At 43.3% G+C, this 25,920-nt stretch overlaps 1 protein-coding gene across 7 annotated transcripts in view; it reads right to left on the bottom strand.

Moving 5' to 3' along the window:
* Positions 1 to 25,920, bottom strand: part of LOC139381157 (myocardin-related transcription factor A-like) — a 69,433-nt gene that overhangs the window by 27,447 nt on the left and 16,066 nt on the right. The gene's annotated exons all lie outside the window — the stretch shown is intronic.

The raw sequence follows: 25,920 nt of genomic DNA, 5'->3' as shown, positions 1-25,920 counted from the left end.
CTCCTACATTCAATTCACATTTACAAACTTCAGACTGTTTTCTTTCAAATTAAATCAAGCATATCCTTGGTTCTGAGCCTGAGCTACAGGCAGTTAGATTTGGGTATGTCTTCAGGCGGTAGCTGGGGGGTAGCTGTAAGAGGTTAATTAAAGGCACAGTCAACTTCGTGTATGTAAACTTCTGACACAGTGAATTATAAGTGAAAAAATCTGTCTGTAAACAATTGTTGGAAAAATTACTTGTGTCATGCACAAAATAGATGTCCTAACCTACTTGCCAAAACTATAGCATGTTAACAAGAAATTTGTGGAGTGGTTGAAAAACGAGTTTCAATGACTCCAACCTAAGTGTACGTAAACTTCAACTGTATATAGAAGATAGCCCTAATTGGTAAAAGACCAAGTCCATATTATGGCAGGAACAGCTCAAATAAGCAAAGAGAAACAACAGTCAACAACATCATTACTTTAAGACATGAAGGTCAGTCAAGCCAGAAAATTTCAAGAACTTTGAAAGTTTCTTCAAGTGCAGTTGCAAAAACCATCAAGCGCTATGATGAAACTGGCTCTCATGAGGACCGCCACAGAAAAGGAAGACCCAGAGTTACCTCTGCTGCAGAGGATACATTTATTAGAGTAACCAGCCTCAGAAATTGCAGTTCAAGTAACAGACATATCTCAACATCAACTGTTGAGAGGAGACTGTGTGAACCAGGCCTTCATGGTCGAATTGATGCAAAGAAACCATGACTAAAGGACACCAATAAGAAGAAGACTTGCTTGGGCCAAGAAACACGAGCAATGGACATTAGACCGGTGGAAATCTGTCCTTTGGTCTGATGAGTCCAAATTTGAGATTTTTGGTTCCGAACAGGGTGTCTTTGTGAGACGCAGAGTAGGTGAACGGATGATCTCTGCATGTGTGTTTCCCTCCGTAAAGCATGGAGGAGGTGCGATGGTGCTTTGCTGGTGACACTGACGTTGATTTATTTAGAATTCAAGGCACACTTAACCACCATGGCTACCACAGCATTCTGCAGCGATACACCATCCCATCTGGTTTGCGCTTTTTGGGACTATCATTTGTATTTCAACAGGACAATGACCCAACACACTTCCAGGCTGTGTAAAGGCTATTTGACCAAGAAGAGTGCTGCATCAGAAGACCTGGTCTCCACAATCACCCGACCTCAACCCAATTGAGATGGTTTGGGATGAGTTTGACCGCGGAGTGAAGGAAAAGCAGCCAACAAGTGCTCAGCATTTGTGGGAACCCCTTCAAGACTGTTGGAAAAGCATTCCAGGTGAAACTGGTTGAGAGAATGCCAAGAGTGTGCAAAGCTGTCAAGGCAAAGGGTGGCTACATTGAAGAATCTAAAATATATTTAGATTTGTTTAACACTTTATTGGTTACTACAGGATTCCATGTGTTATTTCATAGTTTTGATGTCTTCACTATTATTTTACAATGTAGAAAATATAAAAAATAAATTAAAACCATTGAATGAGTAGGTGTCCAAACTTTTGACGGGTACTGTATCTCCCCCCTCCCATTCACAGCTCAACCTACAGACACAGCCTTCTGCCACAGAAAAGGATTTTGTTGATAAACAACGTGTTATTCTGATAACCTACTTGAGATATTTAGAACACACATCGGTCATGTTAATGGTTTTTGTGAGTCATCATCCATAGTTAAAATGCAGGAGACTTTATCCAATCAGTGATGACAATGACCTTGAAGTACACCCAGCTTTCTATTTCTCTCAGTACTGCAGCGTGGCCTAGTGGTTAGAGCGTAGGACAAATCCCCGAGCTGACAAGGTACAAATCTGTTGGGGCCCACTGTTCCTCGGCCGTCATTGAAAATAGGAATTTGTTCTTAACGGACTTGCCTAGTTGAATTAAAAAAATATTTGTACATTGAGTATCTATGGCTCTTCGTGTGATTTGCAACCTTTGTATAGTAGAACAACTGCAATACCTCATGCCATTTTGCAGTGAGTTGCGGCAACTCCGACATCGCATGTACTACCCAATTTTGAAATTGCCCCCTGTGCATTCTACTATTAAGTTGAAAGCCGGACTGATTACAATGATATATATATATATTATTGCCGACCAGTCAGTCTGGGAACCATTGCATGTTAGGAAGCCTCCTCAGGCATAGTCTCGCAAAGCCTCACACTTGGGCGTATTGAGATTATCTGAGGCCTTGCGTTTCCCACCTACCACTAACATTGTATGAGGCAAAGCGGGGCCCCTGCCAATCCAATTTTTGTTTTGACATTTCACTCATTAAGAAGGTGATCTTACCCAGGGTGCATTCAGCTAACAGCCACACAGCACCCTCAGTGAAACCCTATTCTGTTGTTTCAGCAGGATATAGTATTTCTATGGAGTTCTGAGTAATTCATTGACTAAAACATCCAGGGGAAGCGTGAAAGAACGGGCGGTCGGGCACTGCCACTAACTCCCCCACACCAAGGTCACCTTGCAGGGTGACCCCGTCCTGGGTAGGAGGAAGAGGAGGAGGAGGAGGCTGGAACGCCTGGAGACACACAGCCAGACCAGTAACCTTCCACAACTTCCTTTCCCTTCCTTTCCCTGTGTGTACCAACTCTGTTAAGGGTGGGACTGCTACAAGCAAGTCGGTGGTATGGGCCGTTCGTCCAAAAAACAGATCCCAAAACAAGGGAGTGACAAGGGAACATAAAGGCAGTCATTAAAATTCCTCCAGTGGAAACAGGTGTTTTTTTCTGCCCTTCCGGTTTCTCTCTCCCTTGGAATTCACTGCATACCAAGTGTGTTTATGTTCTGTGACTCTGGGATGCCCTCGCCCTTCCCTTACAACAATCTATAGGCCTAGTACCTCTCTGTTCAGTCAGTCTCTGTATCCATTGCTGAACAGACTGGATCTCAATAACACCACCCTGTCGCTGCAACACTGGAGCCAATATCTAACAGATGTGTGTAATAAAAATCCGGTTGCATAATGTGAGCAGTGTTGGGACAAATAAACAGAGGAGGTTGTATGTGGGTAGGCAGGACTAACAGAAGACAAAAAGACCCTGGTTGTGGGTTCATTACCTGTTAGGGGGGTTCAGGCGGGATGATATCTGAGGAAGTCTGTTCACCTAAGTGGTGTGTTGTTTTACAAGGTAAGCAAAGCATGGATGATAAGATAAACAAACCAGATATATGCTAACTCCAGTTGTAAAGTCACAGTCTGCAAGACAGCACCTTGTGGATAATACCATGCAGAGTAAATAGAAGGGTTTGATGGTGAGTGATAGCAAGCACACATGATCAGTGTCCACACTGACTCAAAACAACACGCCTCACTATTCAGCAGAGTGAGTAAGAGAGAGCAAAGGACAGACACACAGACAGCGGGGTAGACAGTGTCAGCAGGAGAGAGATAGCGAGAGAGAGCGCGAGAAGAAGGGAGAGGGAAGGAAAGAGCAATCAGGGGCAGCTGTTAGCATCTGGTAATATGGGACAGCAGAGCATAAGAGGGAGAAGGGTGAGAGAGGATGAGCGAGGGAGGGCGAGAGAGAGGATGAGCGAGGGAGGGCGAGAGAGAGGGCGAGGAAGGGCGAGAGAGAGGGCGAGGAAGGGAGAGAGAGGGCGAGGAAGGGCGAGAGAGAGGGCGAGGAAGGGAGAGAGAGGGCGAGGAAGGGAGAGAGAGGGCGAGGAAGGGAGAGAGAGGGCGAGGAAGGGAGAGAGAGGGCGAGGAAGGGAGAGAGAGGGCGAGGAAGGGAGAGAGAGGGCGAGGAAGGGAGAGAGAGGGCGAGAGAGGGAGAGAGAGGGAGAGAGAGGGAGAGGAAGGGAGAGATAGGGAGAGAGTGAGGTGAGGGAGGGAGAGGGAGGGAATGAGGTGAGGCTGAGTTCAGCTAGTTAGGTTTTGAGCAGTGAGAGAGAAAGAAAGACAAGGAGAGGAGAAAGAGAAAGGAAATAGAGAAAGGGGGTTCCTTTTCCAGGCGCTCTGCTTTGGTAATAGTTCTGTTATATAACAGACATCTGAGATCACTTCATTCTGCACCACATACGCCCCTAGCCTAATTCACAGAAAACAGATGCCATATCATTCCCCTTACAGTTATGGCCCAGCCCCTAAAACACCAGCAGGCATGCAGTCTGGAACATGGTTCCGGTTACTTGTGACGAAGAGAAAACAGATTGATTCATTTGGGAAGAAGAGGATGATTCATGTCATTCTGTCGTATAGGCTTACAATTTAAAAGAAACAGAGAGCAGCAAAGTAAAATTAATTTTGTTATGGTTATTTATCAAATTACAAGAGTTAAGGTCTCTTTAGTCATGTGTTTTTATGCCAGTGTTTTCCTCAATCATCTCTTCACCTCTGTCCTCTTCTCTTAACAGAGGCCTCACTGAGTTGGTGCAGCAAAGAAAGCAGACTCCACACTGTGGTATATTGCTGTAGCATTAGATCCAAGGTATTTATTGTAGATATATTGGAAACATTACATCAAGCCTAGTCAGCCTCTCACTAGTGGTACAGTATTAGAGTAGCAAGTAATACAGTCACATCTGCTGGAGTGTGTCTATAGAAGAGCAGCCATCCCCATCTCTGATCAATATCGCTGCAGAACCACTATCACTTCTTGAAAGGCCAATCTGTGATTACTACTTCCATTTTTGATATATAGCCATTGATTCTTGTAGAATATAACTTAGAAATGCTTCATAAGCTTAGTTCAACTGTCTAACCTGAGCAGAACCCAAAATATAAACATGTTTGCTTAACTCCCTAGGTAAACAATAATAATTGTAAACAAACACTGTATAGCCTCAAAACATGGTTAAAACGATAATTTTTGATATCACGGATGGTCAGTCCTTGCATCTATTGCTCTCTGTCTGTGAATTTGAAAGTGGTTACATTTCTCCAGCCCCATCTCTCAGCAGTGACACAGTGGTGGGGTGTTCACTTTGTTATTGTTTGAACTGCAGATTGCCCATTTAATACTCCTGTTGTTTGAGTCTTCACTTGTTGAGTCTTATATAACATTAGGATGGTAAAAGACGGTGGGCAGCCTCTAATTGGGAGCTTGGGGTAGAAGCTGCCTGTACGAACAGATCAGGGATCAGCTTACCTTTTCCTCAATCTGGACATAACCATAAGATGCCTGTAGGAACAGATCAAGGGTCATCTTACCTTTTCCTCAATCTGACCCATAACGTGTAGGAACAGATCAAGGATCAGCTTACCTTCCCTCAATCTGAAACTAAACCATTAGGGGCATACAAAGCAACATTAACCTCAGCCTATATCAGCGTGTCAGGGAAACTTAACCTTACTGCTATACAGCAGACCTAACCTCGGTCCCCAATGTGTTTTCAGTGTTACAACCAGACCCAAGCATCACAGGCTCACTAAGAATTGATCCCACAAACTGTATATGAAGCTGACTAGCAAACACACCACATCAGTCAATTAGATCACAACGTGTGGCACAAGCAAAGATAGCATAAAACATAAAAGGGCTATATCCGGTTACATCTTCAGCACCAACCTGAAATTATGTTTTTCAAATAAAGTGCACAAAGGCGTGTCAGTGAGTTTATATGGTGAGAGATTGTGCATGTTTGCAAACTATTACAGACTACAAAGGGAAGCACAGCCGCGAGCTGCCCAGTGACACGAGCCTACCAGACGAGCTAAATCCCTTCTATGCTCGCTTCGAGGTAAGCAACACTGAGGCATGCATGAGAGCATCAGCTGTTCCGGACGACTGTGTGATCACGCTCTCCGTAGCCGACGTGAGTAAGATCTTTTAACAGGTCAACATACACAAGGCTGCGGGGCCAGACGGATTACCAGGACGTGTGCTGCGGGAATGTGCTGACCAACTGGCAGGTGTCTTCACTGACATTTTCAACATGTCCCTGATTGAGTCTGTAATATGTACATGTTTCAAGCAGACCACCATAGTCCCTGTGCACAAGAACACAAAGGCAACCTGCCTAAATGACTACAGACCTGTAGCACTCACGTCCGTAGCCATGAAGTGCTTTGAAAGGCTGGTAATGGCTCACCTCAACACCATTATCCCAGAAACTCTAGACGCACCCCAATTTGCATACCACCCAAACAGATCCACAGATGATGCAATTTCTACTGCACTCCACACTGCCCTTTGCCACCTGGACAAAAGGAACACTTATGTGAGAATGCCATTCATTGACTACAGCTCAGCGTTCAACACCATAGTACACTCAAAGCTCATCACTAAGCTAAGGACCCTGGAACTAAACACCTCCCTCTGCAACTGGATCGTGGACTTCCTGACGGGCCGCACCCAGGTGGTGAGGGTAGGTAGCAACACATCTGCCCGCTCTGATCCTCAACACTGGAGCTCTACAGAGATGCGTGCTCAGTCCCCTCCTGTACTCCCTGTTCACCCACGACTGCATGTCCAGGCACAACTCCAACACCATCATTAAGTTTGCAGACGACACAACAGTGGTAGGCCTGATCACCGACAACAACGAGACAGCCTATAGGGAGGAGGTCAGAGACCTGGCCGGGTAGTGCCAGAATAACAACCATCCCTCAACGTAACCAAGACTAAGGAGATGATTGTGGACTACAGGAAAAGGAGGACCGAGCGCGCCCCCATTCTCATCGACGGGGTGGTGGAGCAGGTTGAGAGCTTCAAGTTCCTTGGTGTCCACATCAACAACAAACTAGAATGGTCGAAACACACCAAGACAGTCGTGTAGAGGGCACGTCAAAGCCTATTCCCCCTCAGGAAACTAAAATGATTTGGCATGGGTCCTGAGATCCTCAAAAGGTTCTACAGCTGCAACATCGAGAGCATCCTGCCTGGTTGCATCACTGCCTGGTACGGCAATTGCTCGGCCTCTGACCGCCAGGCACTACAGAAGGTAGTGCGTACGGCCCAGTACATCACTGGGGCTAAGCTGCCTGCCATTCAGGACCTCTACACCAGGCGGTGTCAGAGGAAGGCCCTAAAAATTGTCAAAGACCCCAGCCACCCCAGTCATAGACTGTTCTCTCTTCTACTGCATGGCAAGCGGTACCGGAGTGCCAAGTCTAGGACAAAAAGGCTTCTCAACAGTTTTTACCCCCAAGCCATAAGACTCCTGAACAGGCAATCAAATGGCTACCCAGACAATTTGCATTGTGTGCTACCCCCCAACCACTCTTCTTATGCTGCTGCTACTCTCGGTTTATCATATATGCATAGTCACTTTAACTATACATTCATGTACATGCTACCTCAATTGGGCCGACCAACCAGTGCTCCCGCACATTGGCTAACCGGGCTATCTGCATTGTATCCCGCCACCCACCACCCCCTCTTTTACGCTACTGATACGCTCTGTTCATCATATACAGTGGGGCAAAAAAGTATTTAGTCAGCCACCAATTCCGGCTCTCACAGACCTTATGTCATGCAATAAAATGCAAATGAATGACTTAAAAATCATACAATGTGATTTTCTGGATTTTTGTTTTAGATTCCGTCTCTCACAGTTGAAGTGTACCTGTGATAAAAATGACAGACCTCTACATGCTTTGTAAGTAGGAAAACCTGCAAAATCGGCAGTGTATCAAATACTTGTTCTCCCCACTGTATATAAACTTGTAGACAAATACATAAAAAATCAACAATAACAATCAACAATAAACATTAAATTACAAAACAGTTTGACAACAGAGACAGAAGAGAAAAGAGAGTGAGAGAAGAGAGCGAGATAAGGTGTGTGTGTGTGTGTAAGTCCGTATGTGTAAGCGAGCATGTAATTGAGTACGTGCGTGTTCAGATATATTTACAGTTCCCATACTTTCTTTTTTTCGTAACCTGAAGTCCCTGTAGAATTTAGTACAGTCAGTGTTATGGAGCTGTCTCGGAATAGCTGTCCATCTATATAGAGTTTGTCCACAATGAGAAGGTCATGCTTACCCTTCTCCCTTTCTTCCCTTTGTACCGGATACAGTCTCATACGACATTCATTTCTCTCCCTTGGAAATTGGTCATTGGGACCATATTTCATCCCTTTTAGCTCCCTTCCCCTGCTTTTGAACAGCTCCTTTTGTTGGTAGTGTTCAAATTTTGCGATGATCGGTCAGGGACCCTTGCTCTTGTCGCTCCAAGTCTGTGTACTCGGTGAAAAGCCACCTCGTTTAGTCTCTATAGGAAGTTTCAAGGCGGATTGCATGAATTCCCTGATCGCGCCCTCTGGATTATTGGATGCGTCCTCAGGAATCCCAGAAAAAAAATATTTTCACGCATGCTACAACTTTGTATGTCTAGTAGCGACTCCATCATCACCCTGAGTAGACAATCCATGCTGGAATCTTGGCTGTGAGTGCCATATTTTCTCCTTGGAGCGTGAGAATTTCACTCTGGCTAAACTCCAAACTCCCCCTCAGCCCTGCTACCTCCTCACACAATTTTTCCAGTGTTGCATGGATTCCAGTCAGAGCACTAGCCTCTACTTCAACGGTAAGTAAATCACCCGTGTCTGTAGATGAATCTGTTTTTCTTTTTTTGTCGAGTTAAAGTTATTTTGTGAGGTAGTCGGATCTTTCCATGATTCCTCCATAGCGTAAAGCTGTTGGTACTCGGCGATTTCCCTCAGGATCTCCTTAGTATCCAGGTTGGCTCTTTACTGCAAGCAGTTGTTTTACGAAAAGATAACAATGAGCCTTTCCACGACGAGGACAGGTGTCTGTAGTACAGCCAGCTTGCACTCGCGGAATCCCTGCAAAAAAAAAATGGAACACAAGCTTGCAGTCCCAGCCGTAAAGGATAAGCGTGTCGTGGAATCCTTAGCAACAAATCTTTAGTTCGAATTAAAATCGATTTAATTTAAATGTTTTAATATAAACAACAAATCGAGTGTAGACAGTTCAATGTTCTGTTGCACGCTCTGATGACGTATATCAGTGTGCCAAGCTTGTAGCGTCTTACCCCTCAAAGAAATTAACTTTATGTCCTGAATAATAAGCATTATGTTTGGGGCAAATCCAACATAACACGGAGTACCACTCTTTATATTTTCAAGCATGGTGATGGCTGCATCATGTTATGGGTATGCTTGTCATTGGAAAGGACTAGGGAGTATTTTCAGGATACAAATAAACGTAATAGAGCTAAGTACAGGTAAAATCCTAAAGGAAACCCTGGTTCGGTCTGCTTTCCGACAGACACTGGGAGACAGATTCACCTTTCAGCAGGACAACAACCTAAAACAAAATCAACACTGGAATTGTTTACCAAGAAGACATTGCATGTTCCTGAGTGGCCTAGTTACAGTTTTGACTTAAATCTGTTTGAAAATCTATGGATGACAGAAACAGTGGTGTGTCTCACCTGCATTAGCTAAGCAGAAACCCCTCTAGGACCTCTTTCCTCAACCCTTTCCTGCTCTCCTCTCTTTGTTTCATCCCTTCTCTCCACTCCTCCTCCTATCCCTGCCAGGCTGCTGGCACTCTTCCCTCCAAATTACATAAATTCAATCACACAGCTCCTCCACAGCATACCACTGCTATAAATCTTCACAGCCTCCAGGCTGCCGCTGATCACACAGTTCCCACACGGAGAGCAATGTGAGAGGGGGACAGAATGTGGGAGAGGGACATCTCTAGGGTACTTTCCAAGTTTCCATACAACGTGTGTTTTTGTGTACATTTATGTAATTATGTAGCCTGAAGCCTACAAATAATAACGTCCCTTTTCACATGGATGACATTAATGGAATGCCCTAACCGCAGGTGGGCTCTAAGAATTGATATCCCCAAATAAATGTTGTTCCTCTAACCATGAAAAACCCCTAGGCTTGCACTGCACAGGGAGAAGAAGTGTTAAACGGACAGAATATTTTCTGAAAGAACCCGATGACTATTCCCCCCATTCTCTCCAAGCTCTAGAAGTTTAGACCCCTGAGCCACACCTTTAGTCATGCGTTAACATACCCCACCTTGCTCTGTTGCCAGGTGTGACAGACAAGAGAAGACTGACGACCTGCCCTGCCAGACTGTCCAGACAGTCCCAGTCAATCACACCCTAAACAACCCTGGAGCTAGCATGCTTAACATGACAAACCCTGATCTGGGCTGGGCTCCACAACACCAAGGAGCCAGCCAGTCAAACAACCTCTCTGGGGGTTGCAGGTCTAGCTCATCTGTGCTCTGCAGTCTCAACCCAAATTTCACAACAGTCAGAAAAGCTTGGACATGGATCAGTTTCCCAGATCTATCTTGCGGGAGAGGACAGTCATAGCCAGGCCAGCTGCTTTCAATGAAGTGCTGTTGTCTCAGAGAACAGTCAAATCCATCATCCCCACTGACTTGCCCATCCACATGTTCATCAATCCCAGCCCAGCTCAACCCACCCCAGCCCCCCTCTTAGCGGGGAAGCCCCTCCAGGGCACCCCAGCTCCGGGCTCCCCTGCCACATCTGGGCTTCTTTTACAGCGTGATCTTTCTTCTTTCAACCAGGTAGGATAGTTGTCAGGTTACTTTACCACAGAAAACACCAGAGCATACAGGCACACATGCCAGAATTGCATTCATTCATTTACTTTGTCATGTGATGGAAATCTAATGGAAATACATGTTCTCATTTTATATTTGCGTCAAATGATGGTGTAAAACCAAAATAATGCTGTCTGGCTACGGCAGTGTGATTCAGTGTGATTACAGTTATTTTCCTCTGTTCAATTGGCCTACAGAGCGGCTGTGAAACTTCAAAGGAAGCTGTGACAGAGGAATAAATACTTCACACAATGGAGGGCCTGGCCATTAACATATAACACTCCGTTAAAGTTAAACTGCCGCTATGACACGCGCATACACACACACACACAGTGACAACACCCACAACAAAAAGCTGATATAAACAAATACTCAGCAAAGAGAGAGATCTTTACCTGACTGTATAGCCATGTCCCTCTTCACTAGAAGGATTAAGTACAACCTCCCTTAAATTTTAGCGATCCATATCCATTTCCAAGAACAAGAAAGTTTGATGCCGCCCTTCTCTGTAGCAGGATTTCTACACAAGATCCACAAACACAGCGTCTTCTAAACACTGGCTGCACCCAACCCTAGCCTGCTGTGCCTGTCTGCGAGTGTGTGGACACCCTGACAGAAAGGGTGTGTGTAGGCCTGTGTGTGAGGCAGTGAGATTTTCTATCTTATTGCTCCTTGGATTCAATCCAAGGCCAGCCCTGAGTTCTTAACCTCTCTGGGGCGACTCCTACTTTTTTTTCTTTAAAAAGGCAGGCTTGCAGGCAGAATGTGACTCACTGCTCTTGTTGCTCAGGGGAAAACACTGGGAAAACACTGGTGCTTGCCGATCTGATCTTCATCACAGGTCCCCTTTCGGCCTCTCAAGCATTAACACTTCTCCCCTCCAGTCTCTAGCGGTTTTCCTATCTCCCTCTTTCTTTCCCTCTACAGAGTTATGCAATTCTGCATATTTTGATTGACTCCTTTTCATTCCCCACTCCTCCTCCTAGCCGCCTCCTCTTTCAAACCCCCTACGCCTCTAAGTTCTAGATTATCTCAAAAGGCATTATTATACCCTGATTCTCCCACTCTCTCCATTAGGGCTGACCCCATTTAGTCAACTGGTCGTCAGGCTATTGGTCGACCGAGTTTTCTTTAGATGAGCAGTCACATTTTTATGGTGCACAAGACACCTGTCTGATTCGCGCCTATTAGCAAAAAACAAAACAAAAATTCCCACCTTTATTTAGCCAGGTAGGCTAGTTGAGAACAAGTTCTCATTTACAACTGCGCCCTGGCCAAGATAAAGCACAGCAGTTCGACACATACAACAACACTGAGTGACACATGGAATAAAAACATACAGTCAATAATACAGTAGAAAAAATAAACATCTATATACAGTGAGTGCAAATGAGGTAAGATAAGGGAGGTAAGGCAATAAATAGGCCATGGTGGCAAAGTAATTACAATATAGCAATTAGACACTGGAATGGTAGATGTGTAGAAGATGAATGTGCAAGTAGAGATACTGGGGTGCAAAGGAGCAAGATACATAAATAAATACAGTATGGGTAGTTGGATGGGCTATGTACAGGTGCAGTGCTCTGTGAGCTGCTCTGACAGCTGATGCTTAAAGCTAGTGAGGGAGATATGAGTCTCCAGCTTCAGTGATTTTTGTAGTTTGTTCCAGTCATTGGCAGCAGAGAAGTGGAAGGAAAGGCAGCCAAAGTAGGAATTGGCTTTGGGGGTGACCAGTGAGATATACCTGCTGGAGCGTGTGCTACTAGTGGGTGCTGCTATGGTGACCAGTGAGCTGAGCTAAGGCGGGGCTTTACCTAGCAGAGACTTGTATATGACCTGGAGCCACTGGGTTTGGTGACGAGTATGAAGCGATGGCCAGCCAACGAGAGCGTACAGGTTGCAGTGGTGGGTAATATATGGGGCTTTGGTGACAAAACAGATGGCACTGTGATAGACTGCATCCAATTTGTTGAGTAGAGTGTTGGAGGCTATTTTATAGATGACATCGCCGAAGTCGAGGATCGGTAGGACGGTCAGTTTTACTAGGGTATGTTTGGCAGCATGATTGAAGGAGGCTTTGTTGCGAAAAAGGAAGCCAATTCTAGATTTAATTTTGGATTGGAGATGCTTAATGTGAGTCTGGAAGGAGAGTTTACAGTCTAACCAGACACCTAGGTATTTGTAGTTGTCCACATATTCTAAGTCAGAACCGTACAGAGTAGTCATGCTGGACGAGCGGGCAGGTGCAGGGAGGCAACAATGCGGTGGAGGCAGCAGCAGCAGAGACGAGGAAACAGCCCTTGCCTTAGCTTAATTGCCTAAGAAAAGAAGGAAACCCCAACTTAATTAGGTCTATAATCAATAGCCTAACTGTTAAAATGTGCCTGGCTTTAAAAATCAGCGATATACAGTGCATTCGGAAACTATTCAGACCCATTCCCATTTTCCACATTTTATTACGTTACAAACTTGTTCTAAAATGGATTAAAAACAATTTCCTCAATCTACACACAATACAAAATAATGACAAAGTGAAAACAGGTTTTTAGAAATTTTAGCAAATTTATAAAACAGAAATACAGTGCATTCGGAAAGTATTCATACCCCTGGACTTTTTCCACATTTTGTTAGGTTACAGACTTATTCTAAAATTGATTAAATAAATAAAAATCCTCAATCTACACACAATAACCCATAATGACAAAGCAAAAACAGGTTTTTAGAAATGTTAGCAAATGTATAAAAACAAAAAAAATTAAACGCATTTTATATAAGTATTCAGACCCTTTGCTATGAGACTCTAAATTGATCCGTGAGATGTTTTTACAACTTGATTGGAGTCCACCTGCGGTAAAGTCAATTGATTGACATGGTTTGGAAAGGCACACACCTGTCTATCTATATAAGGTCCCACAGTTGACAGTGCATGTCAGACCAAAAACCAAGCCATGAGGTCGAAGGAATTTCCGTAAAGCTCCGAGACAGGATTGTGTCCAGGCACAGATCTGGGGAAGGGTACCAAAAAATGTCTGCAGCATTGAAGGTCCCCAAGAACACAGTGACCTCCATAATTCTTAAATGGAAGAAGTTTGCAACCGCCAAGACTCTTCCTAGAGCTGGCCGCCCGGCCAAACTGAGCAATCAGGGGAGAAGGGCCTTGGTCAGGGAGGTGACCAAGAACCCAATGGTCATTTTCACAGAGCACTAGAGTTCCTCTGTGGAGATGGGAGAACCTTCCATGAGGCCAACCATCTCTGCAGCACTCCACCAAATCAGGCCTTTATGGTAGAGTGGCCAGACGGAAGCCACTCCTCAGTAAAAAGGCACATGTCAGCCAGGTTGGAGTTTGCCAAAAGGCACCTAAAGGACTCTCAGACCATTAAAAACAAGATTCTCTGGTCGGATGAAACCAAGATTTACCTCCATGGCCTGAATCCCAAGCGTCACATCTGGAGGAAACCTGGTACCATCCCTACGGTGAAGCATGTTGGTGGCAGCATCATGCTGTGGGGATGTTTTTCAGCGGCAGGAACTGGGAGACTAGTCAGGATCGAGGCAAAGGTGAACGGAGCAATGTACAAAGAGATCCTTGATGAAACCCTGCTCCAGAGTGCTCAGGACCTCAGACTGGGGTGAAGGTTCACCTTCTAACAGGACATCAACCCTAAGCACACAGCCAAAACAACGCAGCAGTGGCTTCAGGACAAGTCTCTGAATATCCTTGAGTGGCCCTGCCAGAGCCCGGACTTGAACCCGATCGAACATCTCTGTAGACCTGAAAATAGCTGTCCAGCTCCCCGTCCAACCTGACAGAGCTTGAGAGAATCTACAGAGAAGAATGGGAGAAACTTGACACAAATACAGGTTTGTCAAGCTCGTAGCGTCATACCCAAGAAGACTCGAGGCTGTGTGATGTTTTTTTTATATACATTTATAAATCTGTAAAAATGCATTAAAAAAAACGTTTTGCTTTCTGTGTAGAATGATGGAAAAAAATATTTAATCCATTTTAGAATAAGGCTGTAATGTAACAAAATGTGGAACAAATCAAGGGGTCTGAATACTTTGAATACACTGTATATATACAGAAATAAGTCAGAGCGTGCTTCTGTTTCCTGTTTGAGTGTTTGTTTAATGGCCTACTGATTCCGTGAGCAGCAAGCCTCATGCAACGGCAAAATATTGGCTAAAGCAATTTCAGATTCAGCTGTAATAAAGGAGTTAACATTTTTTGGGTTAGAACAGACTGGTTTTACTTATTTGGTGTTGTTTACACTGTTCCAAACAAGCAGATAAATAACATTGTAATCTAACAGCACCCGTTTGTCACACATAATATGCACGCATCTCTCGCTCCTATGCCCTTCTCCTTCTGATTATTATTATTACAATTATTATTATGATCATCATTATAAAAATAAGTAATGTCGTTATCATTATCAGCCTTGTAGACCTAAGCGTGTGTCCTATTCAGTCTTAACACCGTAACTTAAAATATATAAGCTTTTGTATCAATCATTCATTCTTTCATGCCATCACACAGCATATGAGACATTCAAGCCCTGAAATGCAATCAAGCATTTTAGTTCAAATTAACCTCTTCATCCTACCCCCTCCTTTTTCGAACATTCTGTTAAAAATCGTGCAACATTTCAGCGTCCTGCTACTCATGCCAGGAATATAGTATATGCATATGATTAGTATGTGTGGATAGAAAACACTCTGAAGTTTCTAAAACTGGTTAAATCACGGCTGTGACTATAACAGAGCGTGCGTTTCATCGAAAAGCGCAAGAAAAACTGGTCACTGAAAGCTGAAAAAAGTATCCATGCGCCCCTTTCATGTATTGTTTAAAGGACACCAAATTTAATATGGACACGGATGCAATTCCTACAGCTTCGATGTCGCCAAAAAGGTCATTTTCATTGACAAAAATCCTTTGAGACATTACCAATAGATCCGTCATTCCATCCAGCCTACAACAATCGATTTTGGAAGATTGAAAAATGGACATTGTTTTCTTGAGTAGCTGCTATTGAATACAGATCGCCCAGTGATCAATTTGATCGCTTATTAACGTTTACAAATACCTAAAGTTGGGTTACAAAAGTAGGTTGAAGTGTTTTGTCAAAGAATATAGGCAACTTATATAATTTTTAAAAATGACGTTGCGTGTTGGAAGAGAGCTTTTTTCCTGAAGCAGACAGGCTATACAAATGGATATTTTGGGCATACATGGACGGATTTAATCGGGAAAAAGACCAATTTGTGATGTTTATGGGACATATAGGAGTGCCAACAAAGAATATCATCAAAGGTAATGAATGTTTTATATTTTATTTCTGCGTTTTTGTGTAGCGCCGGCTACGCTAATTATTTTGTTTACGTCCCCTTCAGGTATATTGGGGGTGTTGCATGCTATCAGATAATAGCTTCTCATGCTTTTGCCGAAAAGCATTTTAAAAATCTGACTTGTTGGATAGATTCACAACGAGTGTAGCTTTAATTCAATACCCTGCATGTGTATTTTAATGAACGTTTGAGTTTTAACGAGTACATTTAGCATTTAGCGTAGCGCATTTGCATTTCCAGGTGCCTACTTGAGACGTCTGCGTCTCAAGTAGGATCAAGAAGTTAAATAACAAAGGGAACTTTAAAAATGTGTCTAAACAATAAATAAACTGCAATTCACAAATGTAAATGTTTTTAGTCTGCTGTAATAAAGGCATATATATATATAAGCATCGCATACATGTGACAATAGGGCCTGACCTATAGCCTATCATAATCACATCAATAAATTGGTTATGTACAAACTCCGAACATAGTACATGTGACAGCAAAACGGATGCGGAGGACGTGAAAAAGAAACTCAAAATGGGCGAATGTTTACTGGTTGCTCAGGAGGGAAAGGGTTGCGTGAGTATTGTGTGTGCCAAACAGTTGCTGTAGATTACAATATTATAATTTTTTCGGACTATTTCGAACAGTGTAGTCTGTTCTAACAATTTCATATAGATATATAGATTCCTACTGGAGAACTTATTTGTATTGCTTTTAATCTTTTTAAATGAATATCTTATTAACACTTTGTTCTAGCTAGCTATTTGTGTAGGTAGCTATCAAGTAAACCCAATGATAATTAATATATATATATATATATATATATATATATATATATATATATATATATAAGTAAAAAACTAAATGGCTGAAATGATGTTGCTACTTCAGCATGGACAGCGCAATAAACCATTGCTGAGCTGTGGTGCCTTTTCGCTGCAGTAGGGAGGAAAGTGAGACAACGTTCGCCAGTCCCACTAGCTGTCATTTATTTTTTTTAAACATAGGGTGACCATCGGGCTTTTCCATCATTTGTGTGTCTTAATTATTTCATCAAATTATGTGCTTAAAGCATCAAACAAGCTCAATGCATATGTAGTTGATTTTATTCAAATATATTCTGTCTATATGGAAAAATAAGGTTAGACATTTAGACCAATCAAACAACGGACCAGCCCTACTCTCCATTATTACACCCTGTTCTCCCTACTCTCTGTTATTACACTACTCTCCATTACTACACCCTGTTCTCCCTACTCTCTGTTATTACACCGTTCTCCCCTACTCTCCATTACTACACCCTGTTCTCCCTACTCTCTGTTATTACACCGTTCTCCCCTACTCTTCATTATTACACACTGTTCTCCCTACTCTCTGTTATTACACCGTTCTCCCCTACTCTCCATTACTACACCCTGTTCTCCCTACTCTGTTATTACACCGTTCTCCCCTACTCTCCATTATTACACCCTGTTCTCCCTACTCTCTGTTATTACACTGTTCTCCCCTACTCTCCATTACTACACCCTGTTCTCCCTACTCTGTTATTACACCGTTCTCCCCTACTCTCCATTATTACACCCCGTTCTCCCTACTCCTGTTATTACACCATTCTCCCCTACTCTCCATTATTACACCCTGTTCTCCCTACTCCCTGTTATTACACCGTTCTCCCCTACTCTCCATTATTACACCCCGTTCTCCCTACTCTCCATTATTACACCCCGTTCTCCCTACTCCCTGTTATTACACCGTTCTCCCCTACTCTCCATTATTACACCCTGTTCTCCCTACTCCCTGTTATTACACCGTTCTCCCCTACTCTCCATTATTACACCCCGTTCTCCCACTCTCTCCACCAAGTTCTAGTACATTAGAAATAGGGATGCAAATGTTGGTACATTTTGCTGCCAACTGACCCTCCTTAACCGGTCAACAAACAGTTACATTTTCTCCTAATAGTAAAATGTGACCAACAGAAAAAAATATCTGTATATAATGAATGACGAGATGCTTATGTTTCCGCCCTAACAATGGGAGGGAAGACAGTTTACACCCAAAATAAGCCCATAGAAACCTATTGGGATTATTTTGGAGATATTTGCCTCTTCCACTGCATGCATACTAAGACAGGACATTTTTCATTAAGAGCTTAAAAGAAACATGCAACAATAGCAAGCATATTGTCTTACAGTGACAAGGCTGAAGCAGAGTGAGCAACACCTGTAATAAAGCCATTAATAAAGTATTTTTCAAACGTGCCAAAACGCAATTCACGGAAAAACACTGTTCTAAACAAAGCACCTAACGCGAGCAGAAAACAAGCTATCACCTTTCTCCTTCAGGGCCATACTATCAAAAATAAAAGTGTTAGAGTAAAGCAACATTTGCGCTTTTCTTTCAGTCTTTCCTCCTTTGCTTCTCTGACATCTAGGCCCACACACAGTGTGCCGAGTGCTAAGCCCACACAAAACGTAAATATTTACAACAATAAATCTTTCTCAGCCCTCCTCTCCTCTATAAAGCAAAGTACTACGTTTTTGATTTAAACAGGAAGTCACATTGAGATTAAAAATCTATTTTACAAGAGAGCCCTGTATACTTTACAATAAAAACGGAATAATAAAACACACATACAGTACCAGTAAAAAGAGTGTGCAAAGCTGTCATCAAGGCAAAGGGTGGCTACTCTGAAGAATCTCAAATATAAAATATATTTAACAGTTTTTTGGTTACTACATGATTCCATATTGTTATTTCATTTTGTTGATGTCTTCTCTATTATTCTACAATGTAGATCATAAAATAAAGAGAACCCCTTGAATAGTAGGTGTCTCCAAACTTTTCACTGGTACTAGTGGCACCAGCACATGTAACTGCAGTGAACTCTGTTCCACAAATTGGGGGCAAAAAAAACAAAATGAAGATATTCCCAGATCTGTGGAGACTGAAGGGATGTCTAGTAGAGGAATGGACGATTAATTAGGGCCGTTTCAAGTTTTCATAACAAATCGGAAATAGGGAATTTTGGAAGCCGATTTTGCAGATATATATTTTTTTACACCTTTTTAAAATCTTTATTTAACTAGGCAAGTCAGTTAAGAACACATTCTTATTTTCAATGACTGCCTAGGAACGGTGGGATAACTTCCTTGTTCCGTGGCAGAACGACAGATTTTTACCTTGTCAGCTCGGGGGATCCATTCTTGCAACCTTATTGTTAACTCGTCCAACACTCTAACACCTGCCTCACGAGGAGCCTGCCTGTTACGCGAATGCAGTAAGAAGCCAAGGTAAGTTGCTAGCTAGCATTAAACTTAATCAATCACTAGTTATAACTACACATGGTTGATGATATTACTAGTTTATCTAGCGTGCCCTGCGTTGCATATAATCAATGCAATGCGCATTCACGAAAAAGGACTGTCGTTGCTCCAACATGTACCTAACCAGAAACACCAATGCCTTTCTTAAAATCAATACACAGAAGTATATATTTTTAAACCTGCATATTTAGCTAAAATAAATCCAGGTTAGCAGGCAATATTAACCAGGTGAAATTGTGTCACTACTCTTGTGTTCATTGCGCGCAGAGTCAGGGTACATGCAACAGTTTGGGCCGCCTGGCTCATTGCGAACTAATTTTCCAGAATTTTATGTAATTATGGTATACATTGAAGGTTGTGCAATGTAACAGGAATATTTGGACTGATGAATGCCACCTGTTAGATAAAATACGGAACGGTTCCGTATTTCACTGAAAGAATAAACGTCTTGTTTTCGAAATTGTAGTTTCCGGATTTGACCATATTAATGACCCAAGGCTCGTATTTGTGTGTGTTATTATGTTATAATTAAGTATATGATTTGATATTTGATAGAGCAGTCTGACTGAGCGATGGTAGGCAGCAGCAGGCTCGTAAGCATTCATTCAAACAGCACTTTCGTGCATTTTGCCAGCAGCGCTGCTGTTTATGACTTCAAGCCTATCAGCTCCCGAGATTAGGCTGGTGTAACGATGTGATGTGAAATGGCTAGCTAGTTAGTGGGGTGCGCGCTAATAGCGTTTCAAACGTCACTCGCTCTGAGACTTGGAGTAGTTGTTCCCCTTGCTCTGCATGGGTAACGCTGCTTCGAGGGTGGCTGTTGTCGTTGTGTTCCTGGTTCGAGCCCAGGTAGGAGCGAGGAGAGGTAAGGAAGCTACACTGTTACACTGGCAATACTAAAGTGCCTATAAGAACATCCAAAGGTATATGAAATACAAATGGTATAGAGAGGAATAGTCCTATAATTCCTATAATATCTTCAACCTAAAACTTCTTACCTGGGAATATTGAAGACTTATGTTAAAAGGAACCACCAGTTTTCATATGTTCTCATGTTCTGAGCAAGGAACTTAAACGTTAGCTTTCTTACATGGCACATATTGCACTTTTACTTTCTTCTCCAACACTTTGTTTTTGCATTATTAAAACAAAATTGAACATGTTTCATTATTTATTTCAGGCCAACTTGATTTTATTGATGTATTATATTAAGTTAAAATAAGTGTTCATTCAGTATTGTTGTAATTGTCATTATTACAAATATTATTATTATTTTTTTTAAATCGTCCAATTAATCGGCATCGCCTTTTTAGTCCTCCAATAATCGGTATCGGCGTCAAAAAATCATAATCGGTCGACATCTAATCTCTAGTGTTATCCATTCATGAGAACGGGTTTGGTAACGTATGATTCTTAACTTAATTAATAAAGTTAAATATGAAGGGAGTTTCTGTAAGATTGATTGTAAATACATAGAGAAAGCAGCTCTCTTCTTAAAGACAGAGGTACATCCCACTCCAATGAGTCCTAAAATTGTCCCCTGTGATAAAACGCATTGCTGAATGGTAGACTGTGTCCAAGGGTTTCAAAACAGAGGTTGCCACATGCATGTAAACAATATCACCAAAATTCAATACAGGGAGAAGCGTTGTTTGAATAATCTCTCACCTATTTTCAATACTGAGGCATGATTTATTTCTATATAAACAAAAACTATCTTGGATATTAGCTTCTTAGTCAGATGTTCTATATGCGTTACAAAGTATAACTTGTCTTCAATCCAGACACCCAGGTACTTAAATTGAGAAACAAGCTCAATTTGGGCTCAATATATAGAGCAAATATGCAGGTCCTCAGGGTCAACATTTCATGACCTTGAGAACAGCATGAGATTGGTTTTACACGGGGAATGAGAGATTGCAAAACTCTACTTGGAAGAGAGATCGCACCAAACTCATAGCTGCCGTGCACAGGGCATCAAGATTGTCAGACTAGATTGGAGGTTGCATCCCAAATGTTGTGTACTACTTTTGGCCAGGGCCCATAAATTAAACAAGGTTTCATTGATGTGGTGGGTCAAAACTGCCGTTCAGAGAGCAATAAGATGGTAGACTAGATCGATGTAATGGACTGATAGCCTCGCTAACATTCCTCTGTCTCTTCCACCATGTTGTCAAATAAGAGACTGGGAAGGTCCTGCTACAACAAGTCTGCAACTAGCAGCCAGCCAGCATGCCCTGTAGGAAGAGTTATTAGCCAAGGTAGGGATTGCTTAAAACGGGGAGTGGTGCCCTAGGGTAAACTCTAAACCTCAAACTTCTAGCATTGTAATTCACTTTGCAGGGAGGGTCTATCCATCCTGGCCTTCACTGAGACTCCCATCTGGTTCTTAAGCAAATCTTGTTAAGCAAACTTATTATTTACTTAGACCATTTTACTCCCCTTACAATCTAGGGACCTAGTCACAATAACAACAGTAGCAGATAACGAATCAAATGCAGCAACTCCATCATCATGAACACTACCAGTCTCAGTATCAGCAATGAGCTAATCTCCATCTCTCTAAACCCTCTCATGTGGAGATGTAAGCTGTCCACTGGTACATGGCTGGGAGAGATGTAGAGAAACACCTCATACTGAACTTCTGCTTTTCATGAACAGTTTTTTCCCACCTCAACACTTACAAGTAACTGCCAAAACAAAGGAAAAAAGTAAATGAGGGGTACGACATATACTGAAAGCAGGTGCATCCATACAGATGTGGTTCAGGAATTAATTAAGCAATTAACGTCCCATCATGCTTAGGGTCATGTAGGAAAATGCCCAGTTGCCCATTATTATGGCTACCATGGCTAGAAGAAGAGAACTCAGTGACTTTGAAAGAGGAGTCGGGGGTTTAAAGGGTGTGTGTGTCAGTCACCAAATCTCAACCCAATTGAAAACTTATGGGAGTACTGTACTATTGTACTTCCGGCGCCGACAGAGATGGCCGCCTCGCTTCGCGTTCCTAGGAAACTATGCAGTTTTTTTACGTGTTATTTCTTACATTGGTACCCCAGGTCATCTTAGGTTTCATTACATACAGTCGAAAATAACTACTGAACATAAGAGCAGCGTCAACTCACCATCAGTACGACCAAGAATATGACTTTCGCGAAGCGGATCCTGTGTTCTGCCTTTCACCCAGGACAACGGAATGGATCCCAGCCTGCGACCCAAAACAAAGACGTCGTAAAAGAGGGAAACAAAGCGGTCTTCTGGTCAGACTCCGGAGACGGGCACATTGTGCACCACTCCCTAGCATTCTTCTCGCCAATGTCCAGTCTCTTGACAACAAGGTTGATGAAATCCGAGCAAGGGTAGCATTCCAGAGGGACATCAGAGACTGTAACGTTCTTTGCTTCACGGAAACATGGCTCACTGGAGAGACGCTATCGGAGTCGGTGCAGCCAACTGGTTTCTCCACGCATCGCGCAGACAGAAACAAACATCTTTCTGGTAAGAAGAGGGGCGGGGGCGTATGCTTCATGGTTAACGTGACGTGGTGTGATCATAACAACATACAGGTACTCAAGTCCTTCTGTTCACCTGATTTAGAATTCCTCACAATCAAATGTCGACCGCATTATCTACCAAGGGGATTCTCTTCGATTATAATCACAGCCGTATATATATTCCCCCCCAAGCAGACACATAGATGGCTCTGAACGAACTTTATTTGACTCTTTGCAAACTGGAATCCATTTATCCGGAGGCTGCATTCATTGTAGCTGGGGATTTTAACAAGGCTAATCTGAAAACAAGACTCCCTAAATTTTATCAGCATATCGATTGCGCAACCAGGGCTGGAAAAACCTTGGATCACTGCTATTCTAACTTCCACAACGCATATAAGGCCCTGCCCCACCCTCCTTTCGGAAAAGCTGACCACGACTCCATTTTGTTGATCCCTGCCTACATACAGAAACTAAAACAAGAAGCTCCCGCGCTGAGGTCTGTTCAACGCTGGTCCGACCAATCTGATTCCACACTCCAAGACTGCTACCATCACGTGGACTGGGATATGTTTCGTATTGCGTCAGACAACAACATTGACGAATACGCTGATTCGGTGAGCGAGTTCATTAGAACGTGCGTTGAAGATGTTGTTCCCATAGCAACGATTAAAACATTCCCAAACCAGAAACCGTGGATTGATGGCAGCATTCGCGTGAAACTGAAAGCCCGAACCACTGCTTTTAATCAGGTGACCGGAAACATGACCGAATACAAACAGTGTAACTATTCCCTCCGCAAGGCAATCAAACAAGTTAAGCGTCAGTATAGAGACAAAGTAGAATCTCAATTCAACGGCTCAGACACAAGAGGTATGTTGCAGGGTCTACATTCAATAACGGATTACAAAAAGAAAACCAGCCCCGTCACGGACCAGGATGTCTTGCTCGCTTTGAGGACAATAGTGCCACTGACATGGCCCGCAACTAAAACATGCGGACTCTCCTTCACTGCAGCCGACGTGAGGAAAACATTTAAACGTGTCAACCCTCGCAAGGCTGCAGGCCCAGACGGCATCCCCAGCCGCGCCCTCAGAGCATGCGCAGACCAGCTGGCTGGTGTGTTTACGGACATATTCAATCAATCCCTATCCCAGTCTGTTGTTCCCACATGCTTCAAGAGGGCCACCATTGTTCCTGTTCCCAAGAAAGCTAAGGTAACTGAGCTAAACGACTACCGCCCCGTAGCACTCACTTCCGTCATCATGAAGTGCTTTGAGAGACTAGTCAAGGACCATATCACCTCCACCCTACCTGACACCCTAGACCCACTCCAATTTGCTTACCGCCCAAATAGGTCCACAGACGATGCAATCTCAACCACACTGCACACTGCCCTAATCCATCTGGACAAGAGGAATACCTATGTGAGAATGCTGTTCATCGACTACAGCTCGGCATTTAACACCATAGTGCCCTCCAAGCTCGTCATCAAGCTCGAGACCCTGGGTCTCGACCCCGCCCTGTGCAACTGGGTACTGGACTTCCTGACGGGCCGCCCCCAGGTGGTGAGGGTAGGCAACAACATTTCCACCCCGCTGATCCTCAACACTGGGGCCTCACAAGGGTGCGTTCTGAGCCCTCTCCTGTACTCCCTGTTCACCCACGACTGCGTGGCCACGCACGCCTCCAACTCAATCATCAAGTTTGCGGACGACACAACAGTGGTAGGCTTGATTACCAACAACGACGAGACGGCCTACAGGAAGGAGGTGAGGGCCCTCGGAGTGTGGTGTCAGGAAAATAACCTCACACTCAACGTCAACAAAACTAAGGAGATGATTGTGGACTTCAGGAAACAGCATAGGGAACACCCCCCTATCCACATCGATGGAACAGTAGTGGAGAGGGTAGTAAGTTTTAAGTTCCTCGGCGTACACATCACAGACAAACTGAATTGGTCCACCCACACAGACAGCATTGTGAAGAAGGCGCAGCAGCGCCTCCTCAACCTCAGGAGGTTGAAGAAATTTGGCTTGTCACCAAAAGCACTCACAAACTTCTACAGATGCACAATCGAGAGCATCCTGTCGGGCTGTATCACCGCCTGGTACGGCAACTGCTCCGCCCACAACCGTAAGGCTCTCCAGAGGGTAGTGAGGTCTGCACAACGCATCACCGGGGGCAAACTACCTGCCCTCCAGGACACCTACACCACCCGATGTCACAGGAAGGCCATAAAGATCATCAAGGACAACAACCACCCGAGCCACTGCCTGTTCACCCCGCTATCATCCAGAAGGCGAGGTCAGTACAGGTGCATCAAAGCTGGGACCGAGAGACTGAAAAACAGCTTCTATCTCAAGGCCATCAGACTGTTAAACAGCCACCACTAACATTGAGTGGCTGCTGCCAACACACTGACTCAACTCCAGCCACTTTAATAATGGGAATTGATGGGAAATGTAAAATATATCACTAGCCACTTTAATATAATATTTACATACCCTACATTATTCATGTCATATGTATATACTGTACTCTATATCATCTACTGCATCTTTATGTAATACATGTATCACTAGCCACTTTAACTATGCCACTTTGTTTACATACTCATCTCATATGTATATACTGCACTCAATACCATCTACTGTATCTTGCCTATGCCGCTCTGTACCATCACTCATTCATATATCTTTATGTACATATTCTTTATCACCTTACACTTGTGTAGTAGTTAGTGGAATGAGGTAGTAGTTTTGGAATTGTTAGCTAGATTACTTGTTGGTTATTACTGCATTGTCGGAACTAGAAGCACAAGCATTTCGCTACACTCGCATTAACATCTGCTAACCATGTGTATGTGACAAATAAAATTTGATTTGATTTGAGAATCTGGAGCAGCGCCTGACATCATTTTCCACCACCACAAAACACCAATTTATGTAATTTCTCATGGAACAATGGTTTCGCATCCCTCCAATAGAGTACCAGACACTTGTAGAATATATTCCAAGGCGCATTGAAGCTGTTATGGCGGCTCGTGGCGGCCCAACGCCCTTTTAAGACACTTTTTGTTGGCGTTTCCTTTATTTTGGCAGTTAACTGTATGTAATCTGTTGTGTGTGTTTACATTGAAAAGTGACATTTTCTTTCCCCCACCTCTGAATGGAAATGTAATTAATGGAAATTTAAACAGAAGGGCAGTGCATTGCATAGT

This window comes from Oncorhynchus clarkii, chromosome 23 (assembly GCF_045791955.1).
Source record: "Oncorhynchus clarkii lewisi isolate Uvic-CL-2024 chromosome 23, UVic_Ocla_1.0, whole genome shotgun sequence".
In the NCBI taxonomy this organism is placed as follows: Eukaryota; Metazoa; Chordata; class Actinopteri; order Salmoniformes; family Salmonidae; genus Oncorhynchus; species Oncorhynchus clarkii.
The sequence above is the reverse complement of the archived record's forward strand: the minus strand, read 5'-3'. Positions and strand labels throughout refer to the sequence as shown.